Below are 24,205 nucleotides of genomic sequence, written 5' to 3' on the forward strand. Positions count from 1 at the left end.
GCCCTCTGGAATCCTGGTACAAGCAGGGCCTCAGGGGAAGCAGGAGGGAACCAGTGGCCCAACAGAGCTGGGACAGTCCTTTCTATGCCCTGTTGTTTCCTATGGTGACTCCTAATCCCTGCCTGTGAAGCCTGTGTCTTTCTGCCTCCCTTCTTCTCTTTGCACACGGTCCCTCGGCTTAGATGGTCCTCCTCTGCGTAAAGGCCACAACGGCTTCTTCTCCCCCTATTTGCCACCCCAGCACCTGGTGATCCCACACAGACCCTGAATGACTCTTGCAAGGTTTGTCTTAGAGCTGAACCTAAAAATGTCATATCTGAATCTGTCTCCCCTCCAGAGGACAGAAGTCTCCTAGCACGTTTGAGGGGCACTGCATGTGACCACAAAACCAGTTGCATGTGGACTATTAAACATGTCCAGGGCAAATGGCAGATTGCCAGCCTCTTTAGTCAACAGGCATTATTGAGCTCTTACTAGGTGCCAGACATGATGTGAAGTGCTGGGACACAGGGACCAATCAGACAAGCTCCCTGACCTGGAGGAACTCAGCTAACTGTAGCAATGGGCACATGTGTGATTACCAGGAAAAAAAGATTTTAAACATCTCTCGGCCACACCTCGCCCAGGTGAATGCTGGTGACACTTTTCAGAGATCTGGCGGTTCCTGGCTTCAGGGGCCCACTCAGGAGCTACTAACAACTGCAGTCAGTGGCATGGAGGGGTCGAGAGAAAAAATAGAACAGTGAGGGCAGTTATAGATCCTGCGAGAGACAGAGATGGGCATCTCCCCATCTCAGACTCTGACACCTCCTTGGTTATCCAATGCATAAATGTATCCTGGAGTAAAAGCCTGGACCCCCAGCAATGAATGGGTTTGAACAGATGGGTTAAGCCCATACATGGGTCAGCTCAGGTCCCTGGAAGGGAATGGCATCTGTCAGAAATTCTTGCTCATCCTGCCCATCAGGCAATGGATATTAGACCCGCTGTTCCAGCTCCAACACCACAAAGGGCATCCGCTGTGCATAATGTGCATTTGTGTTTATGTTTCTCCTGCCCTGGCCGTGATTGTGGCTCACGTTTCACCTACACGGGGCTTTCTGGGTACGAGACCAGGCATGTAAAGAATGGGATAATTGATCTTTTCCCTCCTGGCTGGAATCTGTGGTTGCATTCCCTCTAAACCACACAGAATTCCAATTTGCTGCCTTGAGTTTTACAGGGTCTGCTGTGAGAAGTAAAAGCCTACAGGTGTGATGGTTTACTGCAGCCAAGGAGATAGAATTTCTTATGACTGACTTATATTTTCTCTGGAAAAACAAAAACCATACACACACACACACACACACACACACACACACACACCTGCCTGAAAGATTTGCTGGATCCTACCTTTGTTAATTACGTGACACTCCCCTTTGCCTGATTTTCTTTCCCTCCATCCATGGCTGCTCCATAGACCCATACTCAGTGGGGCTCTTAAGTAGACTTGACGACTTTCTGTGACCTGGGGAGAAAGCAGGTGAGTTTTGAGAGCTCCGAGGGGGAAAAATAAAAGACCCATAGGATTTCTCCCCTCCAGTAGAGGATCTTGCATTAGAAATCCAGAGAGATTATCTGCAAGTCAGGAGGCGGAAGATGGCTGTATGTACACGTCTGGAGAAATGTTTGGTTGTCCGTGCTGTCGCCCCAGGGTACCACTACCAGGTCAGCTATCAGAGCAGTTAAAATCACTGCAGACAGGAATACGGGACAGGCACAGAATTAAGAGTGGCTTGGTTTCCCACCTCTTCTTTTACAATCTTCTCTCCTCTGTTCTTTTTTTTTTTTTTTAAGATTTATTTATTCATGAGAGATACACAGAGAAAGGTAGAGACACAGGGAGAGGGAGAAGCAGGCTCCCTGTGAGGACCCCGATGCGGGACTCGATCCGGGGACCCCTGGGATCATGACTTGAGCGGAATGCAGATGCTCAACCACTCAGCCACCCAGGCGTCCCTCTCCTCTGTTCTTAACGTTGCCAGAAAGACTGCCTCATGCTGTGATATTGAAAGGCCACCAGGGAACTAGCCCATTAATCACAACTCTATGTTAATGCCGGATGAGTTCATTATGATTAACAGGAAATGGTTTGGGAAGCTGAAATTTAGATTCGAAGTAAAGTGAAAAATAATACGATGTTTCTTTAGAACCTGTTTATGGAGGGCTTATGCACACTGCACCAAAGGACGTGTCTGCTAACTGCTTTTGGCCATCAGCTAGTAACACGCTACATGAACACAAGGCTTGCCTTCCTGGCAGTGGGGCATCATGCCCATGTGCACTAATGGCCTCCCCCAGAGCAGGCAGTTCAATTCATAATTGAACAAGTATTGACCATCTTCTCCGTATCGATGGAAATACACTGTCACGAATATTCCTGATAGCTCTAGGAGTCTGCTTATTTCTCACAGGACCTGAGAGCCCTGGCTTCCATTTGCCATGGAGGCAATTTTATCATGATCCAGGAGCCTCCTAGGAAGCCAGGCCATCCTGGGGCGGAGGAGAGGATTTGCATTCTCTGCAGGCTGGCTGGTGTGCAGAAGTGGGGGCTCTGTTGGGACCAGAGTGAAAGAGATAGCTTCAATACTTCTTGCCCTCTCTCTCCTTCCAGAAATGGGCCTGAGACCTGGATTAGCATCCAAATTGTCCTTCACCCCCTTCTGTCTCTGGCCTTCTTTAGATGAGTGCATATTCATTAGTGGTGAATCTGGCTAGTTGCCTCGGGGACTTCTGTTTGCACCATTTTTCCATTTTATAGATTCAAAATCACAGCACTTGCCCTGGAATTACTGAGGAAAGCAAGGCACTATCCCTTGAGCAATTTGCAAGAAAGAACTAAGCAAACGCGGGGGTCTTTGTAATTTGTTTCACTTTATTCTTCGGTTTCTCCTCTAGTCTCTGAGGATCCTGATCCTCTAGGTTAGTGGTTTCCAAACCTCACTGATCATCATAATCACCTAAGGACCCTTGTAAAAGTATGCATGCTTAGGCCACACTTAGCTGAGATTCTAATGCAGAAGGTCAGAGGGAGGAAAAGAATGAGGACAAAGGCAAGAAGAGGAAGGAGAAGATGTAAGTAGCTGAAAATTGCTCACCTGGGCATCTGGCTCCCCAGTCCTACGTAAGTGTGATTTGTTTTTTTTTAATTCATTTCAAAGAGTTAATGGTATAATTATCCCAAAGCAATTAGACAATTAGACACAGAGTAGAAACGAAATGTGTAAGGGACTGGGAAGCAGGCTTTTTGAAGAGGAGGGCCAGTGTGTGATCTACCCAAAAGAGGGCTTCTGGCTTCAGGCCCGAGCTCGTGGAGCGGGCCTCGACGTGGGCCATCTGGGACCACCACTGATGACATAACTTTCATCTCCCTCATAGAGAAGCCAGCACACACAGGTCACTCTTGACCTTTCAAGTGCAACAGACCCTGGCCACCATCTCAGCTTCTGTGCATCTGTTCAGTTGCTGTCCTCCCGTAGCTTGGGGGCATGCCTTTCCCCTACATAATTAATGACCACTTACTGTTTGCCAGGGTCTACTGAAGGCATGAGGCACTCAGTGATGAACAGACTTAGGGCCTCTCATGGGGCTTGCATTCTGGTGGGAGAGGACATACAGAAACTACTTCTCAAGAAAAGAAAATCATTATGAATTGCAATAAGTGATCCAAAAGAAACAAAGCGCCAGGATCAAGAAGAGAGTGGGGGGTTGGGTAGAAAAGGGTAATTAGAGGAAAATGTGGTAGCTCCAAAAAAGACAGAGCTAGGTGCTGATAAAGCCTGGGTTCCAGATGCAGCTCTGATAATTGTATGCTCTGCTGAGAACTTCAGCGAGGTATCAAACTACGTCTATGTTATTTTTCCTATCGCTGCCGTGACACATTGCCACAGGTTGATGGCCAAAAATGTAAAACTCAGATTGATTACACTGCAGTTCTGGAGATCAGAAGTCCAACATGGGTCTCAATGGGCAAAATCAGTGTGTTGGCAGGGCTGCGTTCTTTCTGAAGGTTCTAGGGTAGCATCCGTTCCTGGGTCTTCCCAGCCTCTATAGGCTGCCAGCACTTCTCAGCTCATGGCTCTCTTCCATCTTCAAAGCCAGCTGGGTCGCATCTTCACACGTCACTCTGATTCTCCCATTTTCCCTTATATGGACCACTGTGATACACCAAGTCCACCTGGATAATCCAGGATACTCTCCACATCTCAAGATCCTTTCACCATACAAGGTAATATAGTCAAAGGTCCTACCAATTAGGACATAGACATTGGGGAGGGGGTACATTGTTCTGTCTGCCACAATGTCACACCTTCCTTCCTCTTTCTGATACAATACTATTACTTTCTTCACCCACCTCCTAGGGCTATCATAAAAGTCAAATATCCTAACAGCCACTGGAAGTATTTTTACAAGTTGTAAGAGTCAACAGAGTTATGAGAAGTTTTCTAATTGTTTTAATACGGAGCATCCATGGGATCAGAGAAAAAGCAGAGACACGGAATGAAACAATGAGGAAGAATTGAAGGAGGAGGATGCATTTGCATTGGAGGAAACAAATCAAAAAGGGAATTTTTTTGTTCTTTTTGATTATGCAGGAATATCATGATGAGGATACTCCTCAGACATACACATTCCACTAAAGGGCAAGAAAGAGGCAGCTTTTCCTGCTCACTTCTTGACTCACTTTGTTTCTTGCCACCCTGTAAGATTTCAATCAGACCAGGAAGTTGGCTCCAGAGCCATTGCTGTAAGTCCATCTTTCCCTCTTATTTCTTTTTAGTCTTTTGTATGTCTCCTCAGCTTAACCAACGTTTTTTGAGGAGTTCCTATATGCCAAGCACTGTCCTGGGCTCTAGGGAGTTTAAAGTTGAAAAGGACTTTGTCCTCTCAGAGCCTGGAGCTTAGCATACTCTCCCGATCCCTTACCCCTGGTGGGCTTGAGTTCAAGTTAATCGTGCATACGCTTGCCTCTTCTGCCAGAACACTAACTCCCTGAATACAGGAATCGCACACAACTCAACTTTGTGTCTGCTGTGGCCCGGGCCAGTGACTTATGATTGTGGCTTTAACAGATGTTGGTCAAGTTAAACAGAGGACATTTCCTTAGCCATCAAATTTCTTTCTTGCCAGAATGAGGGAGGTTGTGGAAGTCTTTGATCTGTGTCTATTTAAAAAGAGAAGTCTCTCTGGGATGGTTTGGTGCTCCCTGTTTATTAAAAGGCAGGGCCTTGGACCAAATTATTTCTCAGGTCCTTTCCAGACTTGTTATACCTCCTGTTGTTCCCTGATTCCACAAGTTTATTCATGGTCAGTTAAATAGGATTTTTAAGTATTTACTCATTGGGGTGTGGTGGGCTTTTGGCAGATTACATAGCATCATTGTGCTGAAACTCTTCTAGTCTGATGTAAGCAGAAGATGATGTATGGTCAAGGCAGTGGTGGGGGAAATGTTTAGGATTGCTTATTTGCCCATTTCATTCTCGGGACAGTAGTCCACAACTCCCTCTCTGTGCGAGAATGCTTCTGTAGTGTGACAGGTACTGAGAACATCAAGGAGTCCGAGGCCATGTCACTCTCTGAAGGCAATCCAATTATGGAACAGCAAGGCTAGTCCTGTGCCCGTGCCTTAGCAGCTTTCATAGATTGTGTTGACCTCCCCACATTTGCTCATCAGATTCACTTCCCTTGGAATGTCATCCTCTCACATCTCCACTTAGCAAAATCCCATTCATCTTAAATCGTCTCTGTTTAGTCCCATAAAAAGAGGGCGGGCTTCGACCTTCTGGGTCAATCCAGTTCATTCAGATACCTCAAGTGATGACATGATGGTCAGTTCAATTCACCATTTATTATTACCTCTTATTAACTCTTACTTAACTGCTTACTGACATCTTTGCCTTTGTTTGTTAAAGAGAAAATGCAATGGGGTGCCTGGGTGGCTCAGTTGGTTAAGTGCCTGTCTTTGGCTCTGGTTATAGTCCCAGGGTCCTGAGATCAAGTCCCATGTCAGGCTTCCTGCTTAGTGGGGAGGCTGCTTCTCCCTCTTCTTGTGCTCTGTTTCTTTTTCACTTGCTTACTCTCCTTATCAAATAAATACAATCTTTTTTAAAAAAAGGAAAAAGAAAATGTAACTTAGCTCTGGTTTTGTTATTGCTATTTTAATGTGCTCAGCATTATATTTTTTTCTCTGCATCTTTCTTATGGTGACCGTAATACCTTGCATTCAGGAGGTACTCAACAGATCCCTTACTTAGCGATCCCTTGAAAAACTGAGAATTGAAATCCTCATCCTCTTTGCCACACATGTGAATCAGCACTGTTTTCCACATAGGAGTGCACGTCCAAGCTAGAAGAATCACTTGCTTGGTAAAAACACTTTGGAAACCTATTTCATTTTCCCACCTTCATCCTCCTAATCCTGCAAAGATTATGAGAGCTTGGTTCCATATGCCCCAGTGGCTGAACACCAGAAAGCCTAACAGTTGAGCACAAAACCTGTCTCTAAATCATATACATAAGCCAGGCCCTCCCACTTGCCATGATGTCAGATGAGGGTACAACATGAACACAGGAAAGGTACATTATGCTACAGGCTGACTCTGTTTGGGTCCCATGGCCATCTGGGGAGGCCAACTGAATCAGAATCCTCAGGGTCACAACGTGTCCCTTCTGCAGCTCAGGTTGGAATATCTGAGCAGCATCTTTGTCATCTCAGGCCTATCATCCCAGAGGGTGAAGATGTAGTTCCTCGAGTCCCCTTTAGGAACCCATCCAGTGGGCCCTATAATTCAGTGAGCATCTGACGAGGAATAAAAAGCCTGTAGAATGGCAGGTGGAAGTGTGTTATGCAGGCTTTAAACAGCAGTGTAAAGGGAGACGAAGAGGCACTGCCCTCTCCAACTGAAAAAGCATATGTTCTTTATGGGAGCGTGGTGCCTCTCTGTTGCCTGTGTTGCTGTATTGGAATCCCAGTGGGCACCTGGCTTCCTGGCCTCAGACTTGTCAGGGTGGGAAGGAAAGTTTATCAGCCTTCAGGAGACCACTCAGGCCCAAGGTCTGACTTGCATGGTTTGCTGAGGTAGCTCTGAGGATTCATCAAAGCCAGTTTCTCCAGGGCTTCTAAAAATGCTGCTCAGGTCTCAATATCTGGTCCATCCTTCCTCTCAGTGGCCCAACTTGAGACCCTGGGAATTGAAATGGTTGGAGGCACGCTCCTCTTATTCAGGCATCTGCTCCCATCGGGGCCTCAGAACAGTCTTCCCTGACCATCCCGTTTGACATAACACACCCTCTTCTCTTGCTCAGCTTCGTATTTCTTCAGCGCATTTGTTACTTCCTGACTTTTTCTAATTACTCTCCCAGTGTCAACGTCTCTCCCACTAGACAACAATGAGTCTTTGAAGGAAGAGACTATGTTGTCTGCTTGCTCACAGCCAAATCTCCTATGTGTGGGACAGAGCCTGACACATAGGGACTCAATGATTGTATTGACCACACCCCACAGGAGGTTACAGATGAGGCATAGATTGGCCAACTTAATTAGCTTAATTAATTTAATTTCTGAGCCTACTTGGAGGTTTTGTGAAATAACAAAAAAAAAAAAAAAAAAAAAAAGAAAAAAAGAAAAGGAAAGAAACTTCACCTCACACCATGAAACATTCCATATACCCCTCTCTGCCTTACTACTCTTCTCTCTCTATGAAATTCCCAGTCGTGGCCGATGCCAGCATATGAACCTAAATGTCCTCTCCTGCCCCTGGTTTTCCTGATTCAGAACCTCAGCAGAAACACAACTCTGACAACGTGGGTCTCTAATGATGCTCCACATTCTCTGTCTCTGCTTCACTGGAGATCCTGGTCACTGTCTTCTTCTTCTTTTTTTTTTTTAAGTTTTATGTATTCATTTATTTATGATAGACATAGAGAGAGAGAGAGAGGCAGAGACACAGGAGGAGGGAGAAGCAGGCTCCATGCTGGGAGCCCGACGTGGGACTCCATCCCGGGACTCCAGGATCGCGCCCTGGGCCAAAGGCAGGCACCAAACCGCTGAGCCACCCAGGGATCCCCTGGTCACTGTCTTCTTAATCCCAGGTGCTTACCTCTTCCCGTCTCCATCCTCCCCAGTCCAATTTACTTCTTTTCTTGTTGGGATTGGAATTATTGGCTCATTCCACATTCCAGCCATACTGACTCCTAGCCACAGTAGCTCCATAGATGGGGCCTGAACCCCTCTGCTGCCAAGGACACCTAAGTAGGGCCCTCCAGTCTGCCATTTAACTAGCTCTCGGAGAAGTCCATTCAGTAGCAAGACAGTCAAACTTTCAAATATTTACATTTCCCTTTCATGGTGGGGGTCTCTCTGAAACTTTATTTTTTTAAAGATTGTATTTATTTGTTTGAGGAGGGATGGAGCAAGAGAGAGTGAGAGAGCACAAGCCAGGGGGAGAGGCAGAGGGAGAGGGAGAAGCAGATTCCTTGCTGAGCAGGGCACACAATGTGGGGCTCCATCCCAGGACCCCAGGATCAGGACCTGAGCCGAAGGCAGATGCTTAACCAACTGAGCCCCCCCCCCCCCCCAGGTGCCTCTCTCTGAAACTTTAGATGCTACTTCTTTATTTCCAAAAATATTTTGGGTTTTCCCATGCACATAGTCAACAATAAAAATCAATAGGAGTCTAGGGAGGATTTGAGTATATGAGATCACAATCTACAGAAGCCAAACACAGAGAAGGGACATGCAAAACTAGAGATACTGGGGATTGGCTTGCATGCCTTCATTTGATACTGAGGTTCTGAGTGGGGAAGGAGAAAGAGGTAAAAAGGAACAGGAGTTGAGAAGTTCAGAATAAAATGGTGACTACTCACAGAAGTTAAAATCTGGTATGTCTACAACTGTTGCCTCACCAAGAGTTATGGTATGTAGCTCAGTCTGGAATAGCTTTTGCCCTGTCACAAAGTATGTGTGATTAAGAAATGAGCTGTGTTTCCCTCTGAAGATATGATTTCTTTTAATTCTTTTTTTCAAAATCCTGCAAGTCTGGTGCTGTTATGTCAACTTGCTAGAACAAGACTTGGCCCTATCTTTTATTTTTATTTTAAGTTTTTCCAGGAGTTGTCTCTAACTACACCTTCTATCAGTGACTACAAATATTTTCTCCCCATGAGTAAATGAAACATTGTGTACTTAGGTACACAGCCGCCTTCGTGTGCTTTCAGTGGTTCCAGTGCATCAGTAGAGTGGTGCTACATCTCCCTTTCAGGGGCCAGAGAGATGGGGAGAAAGGAGAGTCTGTGTTCCCTCAGGGCCAAACACCTGGATCCAAGCCTCCACTTTTTCTTTTCTTTTATCATTTGTAACCATTTAAGTGCAAACCCATAGAACACTTTCTCTTTATTCAAACACCGGGGCTGGGGAAACATTAGAGGCAGAGTAAAAGCTGTTCAGTGTGCCTGGATGACTCAGTCTAAAATAGTATTATAGCTTGGCAGCAAACCCACTTCAGGAAAGCTGGTAGGAGACTAAAATAAAAGTTAAATTGAGGGGGTAAATCATTTTATCAGGCTTAGGATTTGTACTTGATGTAATGAGATTCTCAGTATAAAATGAGTTAATTTGTCTGCCTAAGGGCATAGATACTTGAAGAAAGAATTTGAAAATACAGATTCAAAGTAACTAGTAGTCTGAAATAAAACAATGCAGAACAGTGAAATTCTCCTCATATAAATTTTGGCTTGGCATATTTTCTTCTTAACAGCATGATTAAATGTGAGTATCCCTTGGTTGTCACTGAGAAGGAAAAAAACTAGAGACTGGTTTTCTTTTTGTCTTTTAAAAGACTTTTCTGTTGGGTTCTATTTTCCTCTTTTTCTTCCTCCTTCTTATTTATCTTCTGGAAAAACTATGCTTGTTTTTGCCCAGCAAAATGCAAACTGAATTCAGATTGTTCATAAAAGATGAAGCCAAACATATTTCTGCATTCTTGCCTATTGCTCTACGATTTTCCATGACTCAAACATAGAGTGGGCCCCCAGTGCGGAGGGCAGATCCTTTGCTGACAAACCCACAGAGGAAAATCAGAGGGAAATGCTGAACATTTCTTCTCAGCAGTTGCCCTGGTGGCTTTCACACACTTGGCTTCTGCTTTTCTGGCTTTTTCAGAGGACACTTTCCATGAGGCCAGGTATGTGTCATACTCCACAGAAAGCAATAGGTTAAGCCTTGGAATGTCTTGTCAGTTATTCCTTCAAGCCAAGAAGATTATGGAAGGATTATTATTATTATTTTGGCTGATGCATAGATATCAAACACATGATCATAGGGAGTGAAGGTTGGGCACGAGGGGAAAGACCAGAGGCCTCCCCTCCTGCCTAGGGATGAGAATCACAGAGGGGAGAGAAGTGTATCAAAACAAGTCTTCTTTTGGTTCTGCAGCTGGCTTCTGTATCCTGATAACACTTCATAGACTGTAATGATGTCAGCACAGATACAACTGGTGACATTTAAGGTAGGTCAGAGAGCATACCCAGTGGCTCAGCTTTTTGGTCCAACTGTCCGCAGGAGAGACACAGATCCCTACTAGCACTCCCAGAACGCAGAGCAGCAGGCCCAAGACCACCCTCTTGAGTTAAACATTGCTTCAGGTCATGCCACATGTCACACAACATGGCCACTGAGTTCATATCAGAAACCAGAACTTCAGGCCCTCTTTGGGAATGTCCTGAATGAGTCCCTCCCACTCAAGTCCCTCCTCCTTCATCACCCCCACTCAAGGCCCTGCTGAGCCTGATCACCGTGGAATTGTTTGCTTTGTGTTTTTGTAGAGAAACAGCCATGATACGTACACAGTGCCCCATCTGATGCAAGTATCCGTGCTTTTGTTTCCATTTCAAAAAATTTTTCTTTACACCGTTTAGTTAATCTTTTCCAACTGATATGCTGATGTTTCTCTTTAGACTTCCATGTGCCCAGGTATCTCTTGTTAAAAGTAGCATTTGTAAGTACTCAAGAAGTACCTGTGACAGGTCGTTGTTGCTATAGCAACTTTTTTTTAAGGAATAAAAAAGACTAACCTTGAGAATGGACATGTAAGAAATTATGAGAAATTAAATTTCCTCCCTCAGAGACGAATGAAGCTAGAATGCCAGAACCTTTCTCAGCCTCATGAAAAGATCTGTATGAACGATTTCCACGCTTTGGATTGGGCATAGCAAGCTGTGGGCTCTGCATTCTCAGAATAATGTTGCAGTGTGCAAATCAAATAGCTCTATTCTCTCACAAAGCATTTCTTTAATTATGGAGGAGATGGCCAACATGTGGAACAGTGTCACTGTCAAGCACCTAGAGGTTATGCGTATGCAGCAGCTTACTTAAAAACCTCACATTCATATCTTTTAATGTATCCCACTGATAAAGATGTGCTATTTCCTTTTCAGAGCTGTGGTCTTTGCAACTTGATGTCAGCTTTTTCAGCTCTCCCAGCAGGGAAATTCAGGTGAATTCCAAACTGTGATTAGAGAGATCTGAGTGGAGTTAAAAGGAGTCAAACAATGGAAGAGAAGCACCCCCGCACAGACACATGCACGCAGACCAACTGTGTGCAAAGATAAATTGCATCTGCGTATGACCGTGTTAGCTCCTGTCATAAAGCAATGAATTTGCTAGGGATAGGTAAAGGTCAATGGGAGAGAGAGAAAAAAAATCTCCTTTTCTACTGCCAAAAGTAATAAAAAGAAAGAAAAAGGCACCTGTGACACTACATATCATGAAGGGAGAAAGAACATTACTAAATGATATTGAAAGTTTAAAAATATGGGAAGCCAAAGCAAGAAATGAAATGATGTGCGCTTGCTAGGTGAACACAGAGAATGGAGAATGGCCTCAATTGATGCATTGTGGGATCAAGGGTTGTTGGATTGTTCTCGCCCTCCTCCTCCTCCTCTACCTCCTCCTCCTATTTTCTGACTCTATTTTCTTTGATGGAGAAAATGATAGGCTTGATAATACATAATGATAGGCATCCAAAGATCAAACTTCATTAGATCCTTTGTATTCGGTAGCATGAAACTGTCTGGTCAAAAGCAATCCCATATGTGACCTTAATTTAACAAGTGATTAGACCCAATCCTGATGCTTTGAAATATCTTCGGATATCAAGATCAAGCAGGATAACATTTTAAATAGGCTTTTACCATCCTTAGACTTCCTGAAAATCTACACTGCTGGAAGTTTCCTTCAAGCCACCCAATGCTATCCATCTCTTTTTTTTACATCTCTCTTGGGAGAGTTTTTCTGTTCCCGGAGTGGGATTTTCCTACCTACCCATATTCATTTGGATGTGAAACTCAACCAGAAGAATACCCAGATGCAATGCCTCTGCTTTCTCAATGACACCTATGTTTCTCATGGCCTGGTTCCCCTCATGTCTTGGCTGGCTGTGAAAATTCACCAGAGTTCCTATTACACATAATTTATTTAACCACTTCAGAAGAAACAGGCAGACTCCAGGCCTTCCATTTAGTATTTAAAGAAGGAACTGCAGCCTCACTGCATCCCTTACTGGGATAAGGAAAAGAAGAAAATATGGAAGAAATGAATGAGATAAAATGAAAAAATAAGGCCAGGTGATAGAATCATCCATTCAAAAGTGTTTAACTGTGTACCTACAAAATACAAAGTATTGTACCTGCTGCTATAAAGGACACCAAAAATGATAAGGCAGCTTTCTTTGTGACTCCCCATGGCTGCTAACTTCTCTCTCCTTAGCATTTAGGGAAAATGACCTACCCACCTTGTTTCCCTTTCCAGTGACCTCCCATTCCATCCTCAGCACACACTGTAGTTGGGCATCTTCCTCCAACCATCATCAAATGCCAATGAAGAGATACAGCTCTGCCTTTGTCCAGGTAGCCTCTGCTTATTTGCTTATTTGAAGATATTTCAAAGCATCAGGATTGGGTCTAATCACTTGCTAAATTAAGGTCACATATGGGATTGTCCAGGTAGCCTCCTTTCCTGAGGCTTTCTTCTTCTGCCCTTGAGCTGCTCATCTCCTGACTTTATTCCTCTCTTCCTCTCTCCTTAAATTTCAGTAGATCCCTGAGTTCCATTTCCGTCCCTTCCCTTCTCACTCCTCACTCTCTATTTGGACACTCACAATGACATCCGTTCAACTAATACTTTGTGCATTTGTCCCCACCTATGGAGATTGGTCTGCACCTCTCACTCTGAAGCTAGCAAGGGGATGTCTCCACTTCCATGCCCCACAACATCTCAAATCCAACAGATTCAAACTCAGACCCCTCATTTGCTTCCCCACCATTCCATTAGGAAACATGTTCCTCCCCCCACATTCTTTTTCCCATCAAGTGATTCCATCATCCACTTGGTCATGACTCTAGAAATCTGTATTTGGCCCTCACTCCTTCCCCCCATGGAATTAATCAAAGTTCATTTGCTTTCTGCTTCTTGAGTTCTTTCCCATCATCGCCATTTCTACTTCTACCACCTAAGCACACATCTAGTTCTCACTGTCTTTTATTGATGCTGAGACATCTTCATTAGTCTTCTGGCTTATGCTGTCCCATCTCCAATCCACCCACAACTGTTTGGTTGTTAAGAGTGTTTTTTTTCTAGACTACATTACAGATCAAGTCACTTCCTTACTTAAAATGCTTTGATGTCTGCCTATGGTCTTCAAGATTAGGACCACATTCGTTGGTATGGTGACTGAGCCAGAGAAGCCATGTCCTACATCTTACTGAGCCTCACCTCTTAACTGCTCTTGCCAGGCCTGCTTCACTGTCAGCCTCACCTGTGATGTACAGTTCCCTGAGGACCTAGTTGTCACTGAAGTGCTTCTCTGGAATGATTCCCTAGCATAAAATGGGAGTTTCCTCCAGAGAATACATTTCATAAAAGGCCTGGGTTTTCACAGTCAGGCAAATCTGGTTCCATTGGTAGCTGGGCAACCTTTTGTAGTCTCATTTATCTCATCTATAAAATGAGGTTCTTTATATATTCTCTCAAGGTTGTTGTAAGAATTTAATAGTAATAATAATAAAAGCTGGTATCATTAGGCACTTTCTGGGTGTTGGGACTGTTTTAAGCACTCTACATGTATTCATTTAATCTGTGCACCAACTTTATGATATAAGTACAGTTGTAATGTCTCTTTTACAGTTGATAAAGTGAAAGCACAGAAGTTGGGTTACTTTCCCAGGGTTACACTGCTAGTAAGTAGGAAAGCAGGGATTCCAAGGGAAAATGTATATAAAGTGCCTCCTATGGAGCAGTCACTGGATGAATGAATGCTGTTTGATCCCTTCCTTTCCTGCTATATGCTTAACTGTCATCTAAATCTTGTGAAAGGACCCTGAAAACTAAATAAAAAATGGCTAGTATTTATTAAAACATTATTTGCTGCCTTTTGAGTCCAGGTATTATATACATTGTCTCATCTGAGACTCAGTACAACATCTGAAGTGGAACTATTATATCCATTATACAGAGAAGGAAACTAAGGCCAAGAACATTAGATAAACTACCCAGAACCTCCTGTCTGGTGGAGTACAGAGCCAGGACTTACATCTGAGCTTTGACACCAAAGCTCACACTTTGACCACAGCAATATGTTGCCTCAAAAGGCATTAGGAGACACATGACATTGCTTGAATCTTGTTGGAGATACTGAAGAGGTATCATAACAGTTATAAGCCACAAGCACTAAATACATGAGGAAAGCAAACCGTGGATAGAGTAACCTATAGGACTAGAAACAATAGAACAGTGATCACGACGAGGCTCTGAGAAGGAGTATAAGTTTGAGTTGGGATTTAAGGATAATGAAGAAAATACACCAGTCGAAGAGAAAATTCCATTTTGAGATTGGAATGGCGTATATGGAGACATGACAAATGCAGAGAATGTCATGGATAAGGAAGTATTTTATCATCTGGAAATCTAACTAGTGGATACAAGATATTAACTGTGAGTGGGGTACCGGGAAGAAATGTATGTTTTGGGGTGGGGGCTACAGTCCAAGTGGTATCACTCCTGCTGACATGCCAGATTAAAAGCAATTTCCACGGTTACAGTTGGTGAGCTTTCTTCATCTGGATCTGTCCTGTATTGTGCTAAAAGGCAAATGGAATAAACAGCAGTGATATGTTTGAAGATTAGGAGCTTTCTGAATTAAGACTATGCTTTTATATTTTCAGCAAACTTATTAACCCAGTAAACAGTTTCTTTGCTGAACGGTGCAAAACTTGCCTGGTTATCCCATGGCCATTCATAATGGGGCAGACAGTCTTTCTTATCAGGTAGCAGTCAGTTAGCAGATACCTGAGGCCTAGGTTAGTAATTCTGCTCTTTTTTTTTTTTTTTTTTTAAGGTGATGAATGTTGATTTATCATGAAACAAACTCACAGAAAGGAACTGTAACATATTCTTGGTTAAAGATTTCGAGAAAAACATAAGCATATACTGAGAAACAGTGGTTCTCATCCTATGGGAGAAGGCCTTCTAGCCAGCCTTCTACTCTGACACAGAGAATTACCCTGGCTACACCATTTTGACTTGCTTAAAGTTTTATTTTCCAGTATAAGTAGGTTTTTTTTTTTCCTCTTCAAAGAATATGGCCACACATGAAGAATTGGAACCTGTCAGGTGGAGAATTCAGCTCAGTCATATAATTACTGGGCTGAACAAGTTAGATCAAAGTGGGGGCATTGGATAGCTATAGGACATTGCTTCAAAGAGTAAACTGCAAACAATATAAAGGCTTTATTTGTCCTCTTTTGCAAATCATTTAACTCATCAAGAATCATTTGCCATAAATGTATGGCAAAGAGTGGGATTTTAATTCCTGCTTGAAAAAGTCTGCATTCAGACCTTCCTGGAGAGCAAAGGAACTTTTGTATCTGCCATTATAAATTCTCATTTCCGGGCATGAAAGGCTTAAATTGCTGGGAGTGTAGGTTTTGGTTTTGGTTTTTTCAATTATAACCAAATATCTCTGTAAAGCTCTTCATGTTTCATAGAGCTAGTTAAGCAATTTCCCCTGAGATGTGTCTTTGATGTGAAAATAAACAGGCTGCAGTGAAAGCTGAGGTCCTCTCCAAAGGAGTATCTGTCTATATGGTTCATAGTCACTCAGGCTAACGTTAGACCAGAGAAAACACACGTCAACACTCTATATTGAACTTAGATACAGTTGCTAGAAGAAAAATATTCCTTCAAAAGTTTCAAAAGAATGATGACATCAATGCCAAGAACATCAAAGCAGCTGTTTGGGGCTTTCAGGTACTTTGCCAAACTCCCTCTAAATGCTGCTTAACATTCCTTTGTAATGGAGTTAAAGACAGCCCTAAATTTCAAGGACCTCTTAAAAGTTCTGCTCATCCCCCCCTCTGTCTCCAGGTGACTGTGCCCCAACTGGTTAGCACGCTGCAGTCCTGGATTGTCTAAACACGATTGGGGTGGAAGCCTTAGTTTCAGGATGTTTTGATGCTTGGAGGGGGAGAACGAGTGGAGATGTAATCTCTGGACCTCCCCTGGCTGGGAGAAGGGGGGACGGTAGAGGTACATGGAGACAATGGAAATCCTGTGAGCACGCTGCTGCCCTGGAACAGCAGCCTCACTCACAATTCATAAGGCTCCTCTTTCAGAGAGGAGCTGGGTGAACGACCACAAGTGGAAAGTTGAAAGAGAAACCAAAAGAAACGTGTGCATTGAGCCTCTGCTCGACTTTTCGATTTTAATCAATCAAGAAAACTGCGCCTTTACCTTCTGAAAACTTTAGGTTGAATGTAATGACTGGCTTCCTTACATGCTGGTTTCAGTTGAGAAGTGTTCGTTGAAAGTAACAGAAGCTGTTATAAAGTATCTCAAGACAAGAAAAAGAAAGAAAGAAAGAGAAAGAAAGAAAGAAAGAAAGAAAGAAAGAAAGAAAGAAAGAAAGAGAAAGAAAGAAAGAAGAAGAAAGAAAGAAAGAAAGAAAGAAAGAAAGAAAGAAAGAAAAGAAAGAGAAGAGAAAAGGTAGGAGGAGATTTATTGAAAGGTACGGAGTATCTCAATTACAGGAAATATAATTGAGTCTCCCAGTGTACTGGAACCAGGAATTGGAAAGCTTCAGGAATCTCTCTCTCTCTCTCTCTCTGTCTCTCAGTGCGGTTTCTCCTCCTAGCTTCACATCTCTGTGGACTTGCTTTCTCTGTCTCTTGTTGTCCACAGCTGAGAACAAGTCCAGTACAGACAGGCCTATGTATCTCCATGGCAAGTGCATGGAGACTGCCGAGAGGGTCTCGTTTCAATTCCCAGTTACTAGAAAAGCATTTAATTGGTTCAGCTTGAGTCAAATGCCTACTTTGATCCAGTCTACTGAGGCTGGAGGAAATGGGATGTCCTATGATCAGAAACCCTCAACCAGTAGATGTGGGGTCAGATTCTCAGAGGAAGGTGGTGAGCAAGGACAGATGTACTGGATAACATGTTCACTTCAATCTGAATTAAATAGATGATATATGTTCTATGCAAAAAAAAAAAATTAGAGAACACAGACATATGGAAAAAAATGGGGGAAAAACCCTTCATCGTCCCACCAGCAGAAGGTACTTCAGCATCTTGAAGTGTTTCCTTCTAGTTGTTTGATGTTGCCATCGTTTAAAAATATTTTTGATCTCGTATTTGTTTGGGTTACACTAAGGATGAGTTACAGTGGTCAGGAAGGACAGACATGGCTCAAGCCTCCCTCTCTAGGGTTTATTTTGTAACATGGAAGATGGACTTAAAAATCGGAAACAAATTCATAAAACTATCTGGAAATCGTAATAAGGACTGTAAATGAAACCATCAAGAGGTTGGCATGGAAAGCAACAGTGAGAACACAGTTTAGCCGGGCAGCCTGGGGAAATTACAGCCAGGTCACTTTAAGGGAAGATGTAGAGGAAAAGAAGAAGTTGGCTCTGATAAGAGGGGACCAGTCAGAGGAGGTGCAGAATTCCAGTGAAAGGGAACGGTAAATGCTAAGCCCTGAAACTGAAATCACCTTTTGTATTTTAGAAATTTAAAAAAATAATGATAATAAGTAATATATCTGAAGTTTGGATATGAAAAGGAGATCCCTTTTTTGTGATGGGAAAAACAGATTAGGATAGGGAGAAGCAAAAAGCAGGGTCAGATTCTCAGAATGTGGTTGAAGGATACTTGGGAGCCTGCTGGGCTCAAAGCCTGAAGAAGAATGAAGAATGGAATCTGAGAGAACGCGGCTGGGAAGGATAGGGACCTTTACTGCCTGGTTAAGTCAGAGAAGCCACTGAAGACGAAGGAGACACACTGCCATGGCATCAGGGGTGCCTGTGTTTTATGTTATTTTAGAAAAAGGTGAGAGCTCTTTAGTAGTTGTGTTCAAATCCCAAAATAATTAAGACAACCCTGGAATGGTGTGCGGGCACTCTCTCTGCCAACTGGGTTCCCCTGATACTCAAATTGACCAACACTTTGGAATGAGTACAAGTCCCACCAGCATAAGAAAAGAGTAGCAATCTCCTAAAACACCTGTGCTTTCCCTGCCTCTCCAGGATCTCTCAGCTTTACAATTGGACAGAGAGTTGCTGAGAATCAGCCCTAGGACTTATAAAAGGAGTATGGTTCATGGCCATGACAGAGAATCATATATGCCCCATAAACGGACTCCTCTAATGTTTCCAGACCACTGAGTGCCCAGTAAGTCAGATCTCCAGCCAGTCTGTGAGTGCTTCCCTGGGCTACTGCTGGCCTGGGCTCGTTGGGGTAGATGAGATAGATGCACAAGTGTTCTGTCTTCCACTGACTTCTTGGAATGATGTTGTATGAAAAAACTCACGATCTACGAGTCCCACATCAGGCTCCCTGCATGGAGCCTACTTCTCCCTCTGCCCATGTCTCTGCTTCTCTCTCTGTGTCTCTCATGAATAAATAAGTAAAATCTTAAAAAAAAAAAAAACACCTCACGATCTGAATCAATTACAGAAAACATCAGACACAGAGCACTAAAATCCTGAAAGCAGGAAGAAAGAACAGAAGAAGGAGGTAGGAGGGCAAGGCCTCACCAATGAGATGGGCCTTGAGCTAGACCCCTTAGAATGGAAGCTTCCAGACTGAGCCCTCCAGTGAAGGGGGAGGGAGAAGCCCCTTGATTAACGATGCTTAATACACTGTACATTCTGCTGAGGAGGACATTTAGAGATTTCAAGAGAATTGCCAACATTTTATACATAGCATTTACTTTGGATTCACTTCGAGATGTTTTGGGCAAAAAGTGAGTCATGAGTAAAGTATTCCATGAACAAAGCAGTTGTGTTTTTCAGGCTTTTAGAGAATACTCTGTTCGTTTTTCTGCTAATAAGCACAGAGAGTCGATCTCTAAAAGATGGCCCCTGCAGGCTTCTGCCCCACGACAACTGCAGCAACTCGTCAGGATGACTAAGGATAGAGTCAGCAGGATAACCACACTGCTTATCACTTAGTAGATCTGCAATGACATTAAAATAGTAGACAATGTGGGAAAATAATTCTGCTTTGAACTTTTTGGTTTAATTTAAACATTCCCAAAAAAAAAAAAAAAAAAAAAAAAAAATTTAAACATTCCCCTGTTGTTAAACAACAGGTTTTGTTTACACTGTCGTTAGCAGAGTATCAGAATATCATAAAACATCATATTTATTTACATATCAGGAGGCACCTCATTGGAAGGCAAGGGAGAGGCATTCTGCCCCCCTCCATGGCCAGAATCCCATGGAAACCCTGCACAGCAACCATCACACTGCATTATTACTTTTTGCTCTACTTCTGGACAGACTGGTCAGTCTCTGTGTTTTTTTATTGGGTCTGGGGTGTTTTTGTTGTTGTTGTTTGATCCTAACATTTATTGAGCATTATGTTCCAAGGCCAATTTTCCAGGCTATTTCTGCGCTTTAACCATTTGGTCCTCATGGCAACCCTATGACATCAACAGTCTCCCAGAGTATATACTTGGTGCCAAATAAATACCTGTTGAATGGATGAGTAAGCAAATTCCATTTCACGGATGAGGAAAAGCCTCCTTTGTTCTCTTCATTTTGCCTTCTTCGGGCACATGCTGGGCACGTAACAGGATGACAGTGAGAAGTATCTCGTAGGCCTGGCTTCAAGTTCTCTCTCTCTCTCTCTTTTTTTAATATCTTATTTCAATTCAATTTGTCAACATACAGTATAACACCCAGTGGTCAAGTTCTACCTCTCCTACTAAAAGAGAGCTCAGTAATGGAGCACTGCTCTAAGCTGGGAGCCCAGATGGTGCTTTCTGTATGGGGTTGCATCCCGCTGTGTAGGTAGGTGAGTGCCTGGTGCAGGCTTATACAGAAACTGGAGGAGAACAGCATGTACACTGCAAGTTGAATTCCATGCTCTTTCAAAATCCCACCTCCTCCCATTTTCCTCCATAAAATAGGATGTCTGCCTCTCTTCCCTTTTCTTTCCATGAGTGCTTTGTAGGCTGATGATAAACTTGTAACATTGTCCATGCAGAATTGGTGAGATTGTCCAAACTGAGAAAATGCTGTAATGAAATACCTTTTCCCTGCACTAGTAATGAGGAGTGTTTCTGAGGCAAATTCCAGCTCAGAAGTAACTAGAAGTTACTCTTCCACAAGCCAGCCATGGAAGAGGTGAAAGGGACAGGGAGGCATTAAAGAAATTTTGAATATGGGACATTTGGCATTTAGTGTCTTTAGAAGGACAGTGTGTTAACTTGCTTTCTCTACAAAGGTCCTGAATTGGCCATGTTCTTGCTTCCATAGAACACTTTATCTTGGATTTCCTAGAGAACAGCTATTTTCTTCACTCAAATAGTCAATTTTTCTGAGTTCAAACCTGATGGAACAAGTTATGGACCAGATTTCCCAAACAGATCTAACAGGGCTTCCCTGACACCTTTTACAAAAAGAAAGAAAAGAAAGAGAGAGAAGAGAAGAGAAGAGAAGAGAAGAGAAGAGAAGAGAAGAGAAGAGAAGAGAAGAGAAGAGAAGAGAAAGAAGAAAGTTCCTGCTTTTTCTTGAAAGAGTGGAAGTTGCTGAAGAGCGTGCAGGATATATGCCCTGACTTTTTTTCAGCTCCCATACATTCACTAATCTAGGGCATGGACTCGAGAGGGGGCTAAGCATTGCACCCCAAACTTGGAATCCCTTCAGGGGGCCCCACACGAACTAGAGTCTGTCACAAAACCTCATGTGCCCCTTCCCTTTTGGCTTATGTGGATGTCAGTGTTATGGTTCTGGTTCTCAGGGCTTCATATTCCTCTGACTTCCAGGTTCAGAAGAACAGGATCACTCAAGCCAAACTCTAGTAGAACCATTAAATTACTCAGGAATTGGAAGTGAAAATGTCCCCACCACACAGCCTTCTTACCAGTGTTTTACTGCTCAGCAGTTAGAAGGATCCAGCTTTCCGAGTTCTCACATCAACCCACCAACTACTGTTTGAACACCTAGAGTTTGCCCAGCACTGTGGTAGGTAGTGAGAGGAACCCAGTCAAGCATAAGGCACGGTGCCCACCATCAAAGAGCTTCAATGCTAGTTGGGCAAACCTAAATACTATAGGGACAGCAAACAATACCTCACAAGACCAGGTAGCTCAGAACTCTACAAGGGCCAAACAAGGAGTGGCAAGCATTCAGGTGCCTTTTTTTTTTTTTTTTTTTTTTTTTTAGATTTTATTTATTTATTCATGAGAGACACACAGAGAGAGGCAGAGACCTGGGCAGAGGGAGAAGCAGGCTCCCTGTGGGGAGCCCGATGTGGGACTCCATCCCAGGACTCCGGGATCACACCCTGAGCCCAAGGCAGACACTCAACCGCTGAACCACCCAGGCGTCCCCATTCAGGTGCCTTTAGCAAAAGACTCAAAATCCCATCTAGTTTGGGGCAAAAGTCAGGGAGGAATCAACTTACCTCCTGGTACTGTGCTGAGCTGGAATTTACTGTTCCAGGATACCAGACTTCTTTTATGTCAGGAATCAATTTAAGAATCAAATTATCTGGAGGGTTGGTCTATCCCCACCCTATCACTAATCAGCTGTGAGTAAAATGGCCTGAGGAAAGTTTACAGATGATAAGACCAAGATAGTCATCCCCAGGAGTATCTCAGCAGTGGTAAATCTGGTTCTTGTGCATATGCCCTGTGGAGAAAAGACAGAAATCTACTTGGGGGAGAAAATGTGACCTAGGGACTGAATTGTTACCTTTGTGTGGCATATTCCCTGTTTCTAGGGCAGCCCAGGAGACAAAGAATGTATTTATTTTGTGGAAAGGGATAGGGAGCAGGGCAAGAAACAGAAACCAGAGGATTGCACAATAATGGCATTTTTAAATCCCTCCAGGAAGTTTATGTTTCAGTCCTTTAGAAGAGCAAAGTACAGCTGTTCAAAAGGCGAGTTTACTGAGGGACCCCAGCCCTGACTCAGCTGTGTGCTGGGTTTTTCTAGGCCATACATATTGTCCCAGCACCACCGTCCCCAGCACTCGGGGCAGGCAGATCACTCTGTCTGGACCCGACCCTGCCTAAGCCTAAGCCTTCCCCTAGCAGAGACCTCAGGCCTCAAATAGCATCGAGGTATTCACATAGGAGAATCAGAACAAGAACAAAAATGAAAAGAAACCATCTGCTGGATCTCAGCAAGGTAGAGTGATTTCTGCATAGTGTGCAAACCAGACCAGACTTGCTATGTTGAAATCATTCCCAGAAGCAGCCCTTTCCTTGGATAGTCAGGGGAAGGGCGATATGATGTGCATCATCTCACAAATTACACATAAAAGTTTGGGTACAGATTTATGGTACAAAACGAAAACTGCTTCTCAGCCCAGCTAGGTGATGGGAAAAGTGTAAATATTCCCATGTGGTGCCCATTCGAAGCCTTTACGTCCTGCCACTGGCTTAATCATTGGCACAGTTTCCTAAGGCCAGGGATGATTTGATAGCACATGGTTCAGAACTCTGTCTGGAGGCTTACTAAATCTTTCTGACTGACCAAGTGACCCTTTGTCTCTTCGCTTTCTTCTGTTGGAACCTCGAGGGTGACATCCTGAGCTTTCAGCATCAACCCCTCACCAGTGATGTCACCAGTCTCTCCCTGCCACCCATCCCTGTGCGTTCCGAGTGCCCTTGCCCTTACCCTGTGTACCCTGAAATACATCTTCATTCTGTTATCCTTTGGTCTCGCTTCTCTGGGTCCACTGTGTCCAGACATGGTGGTGTAAGCATGAGGCCAGCTAAAGGCTGAAGGGAAAGCAAGCAGTGAGGTCTGTGATGAAGAACAAGGATGTGAGGACCAGATAGACCTGGGGCCTCAGGACATGCACTTCTGCCTTCCCCCAGCCCGGCTACCCGAGCCAGTTAGGCTGTCCGAGTGTGGAGATCCCCTCTCTCCAAATCTCAGTACTAACCCAGGTCATCATTCCTCTGACTGAGTCTCACTTCCTGGGACTACTTTTGGCTTGGTCAAATGGCCTTGAGTTTTCTGACAAGCTATTTTTCACCGAAGTATTAGTGACTAACTGCATTCTTCCTCTACTCCTTGAAGAATATTTGCATTTTGTCACAGAACCTTTAGAGACTCTGTATCATAATTCACAGCCATATAGCTGATGGAGAAACTTTAGTCCCGCCAAGGATATACTTCAACGTCAAGGTTGAACTTTGCGAATGGTTGATTGTATTGTGCCAGTAATCTGATATCTACTGCAGCTATGCATCTGATGGTTCTTGGTGATATAACTTCGATTAGAAAGTTCTGTGAGGCAGGAAAGACTGTCTCAGAATCTCTTGGTAAAGTGTCATACCTGATGGAGTCCTAATGCAATCCCTTTCATCCATGGGGTTGTCTTCCACAACATCACTTAGGGAGGACTTCTGCCTCCCCATCTTAAGTCATCCATCCAGCCCCATACATATACCTAAGAAACAATTCTTATTCCCTCTGTACCAGTTATTTCCTAGGTTTGGGCAGGAAAGTGTTCTACGAGGTAGCACTGTTTGTAAAGGATGCATTTACTGTACAACACGGGCTCTGCAGTGCCAACGCCTGCTTTGGTTCCTGGGTTTATTCCCTTTTTTTTTTTTTTTTTTTTTTAAGAGAGAATGGGGACAGGAGTGGC

At 43.6% G+C, this 24,205-nt stretch overlaps 1 protein-coding gene and 1 long non-coding RNA gene across 3 annotated transcripts in view; one reads left to right on the forward strand and one right to left on the reverse strand.

Annotated features, from left to right (window-relative positions):
* LOC119864942 overlaps positions 1–22,264 on the reverse strand; it is a 41,785-nt gene extending 19,521 nt beyond the window's left edge. Inside the window, exons 1-2 of the long non-coding RNA XR_005375426.1 lie at positions 22,004–22,264; positions 1,393–1,507 (exon numbers count right to left, since the gene is read on the reverse strand). This is a non-coding gene — a long non-coding RNA (uncharacterized LOC119864942). The remainder of the gene's footprint in view (positions 1–1,392; positions 1,508–22,003) is intronic.
* The window catches only part of MAML2 (mastermind like transcriptional coactivator 2), a 342,775-nt gene that overhangs the window by 204,102 nt on the left and 114,468 nt on the right, over positions 1–24,205 (forward strand). The window lies entirely within an intron of this gene.

Source organism: Canis lupus, chromosome 21, assembly GCF_011100685.1.
Source record: "Canis lupus familiaris isolate Mischka breed German Shepherd chromosome 21, alternate assembly UU_Cfam_GSD_1.0, whole genome shotgun sequence".
In the NCBI taxonomy this organism is placed as follows: Eukaryota; Metazoa; Chordata; class Mammalia; order Carnivora; family Canidae; genus Canis; species Canis lupus.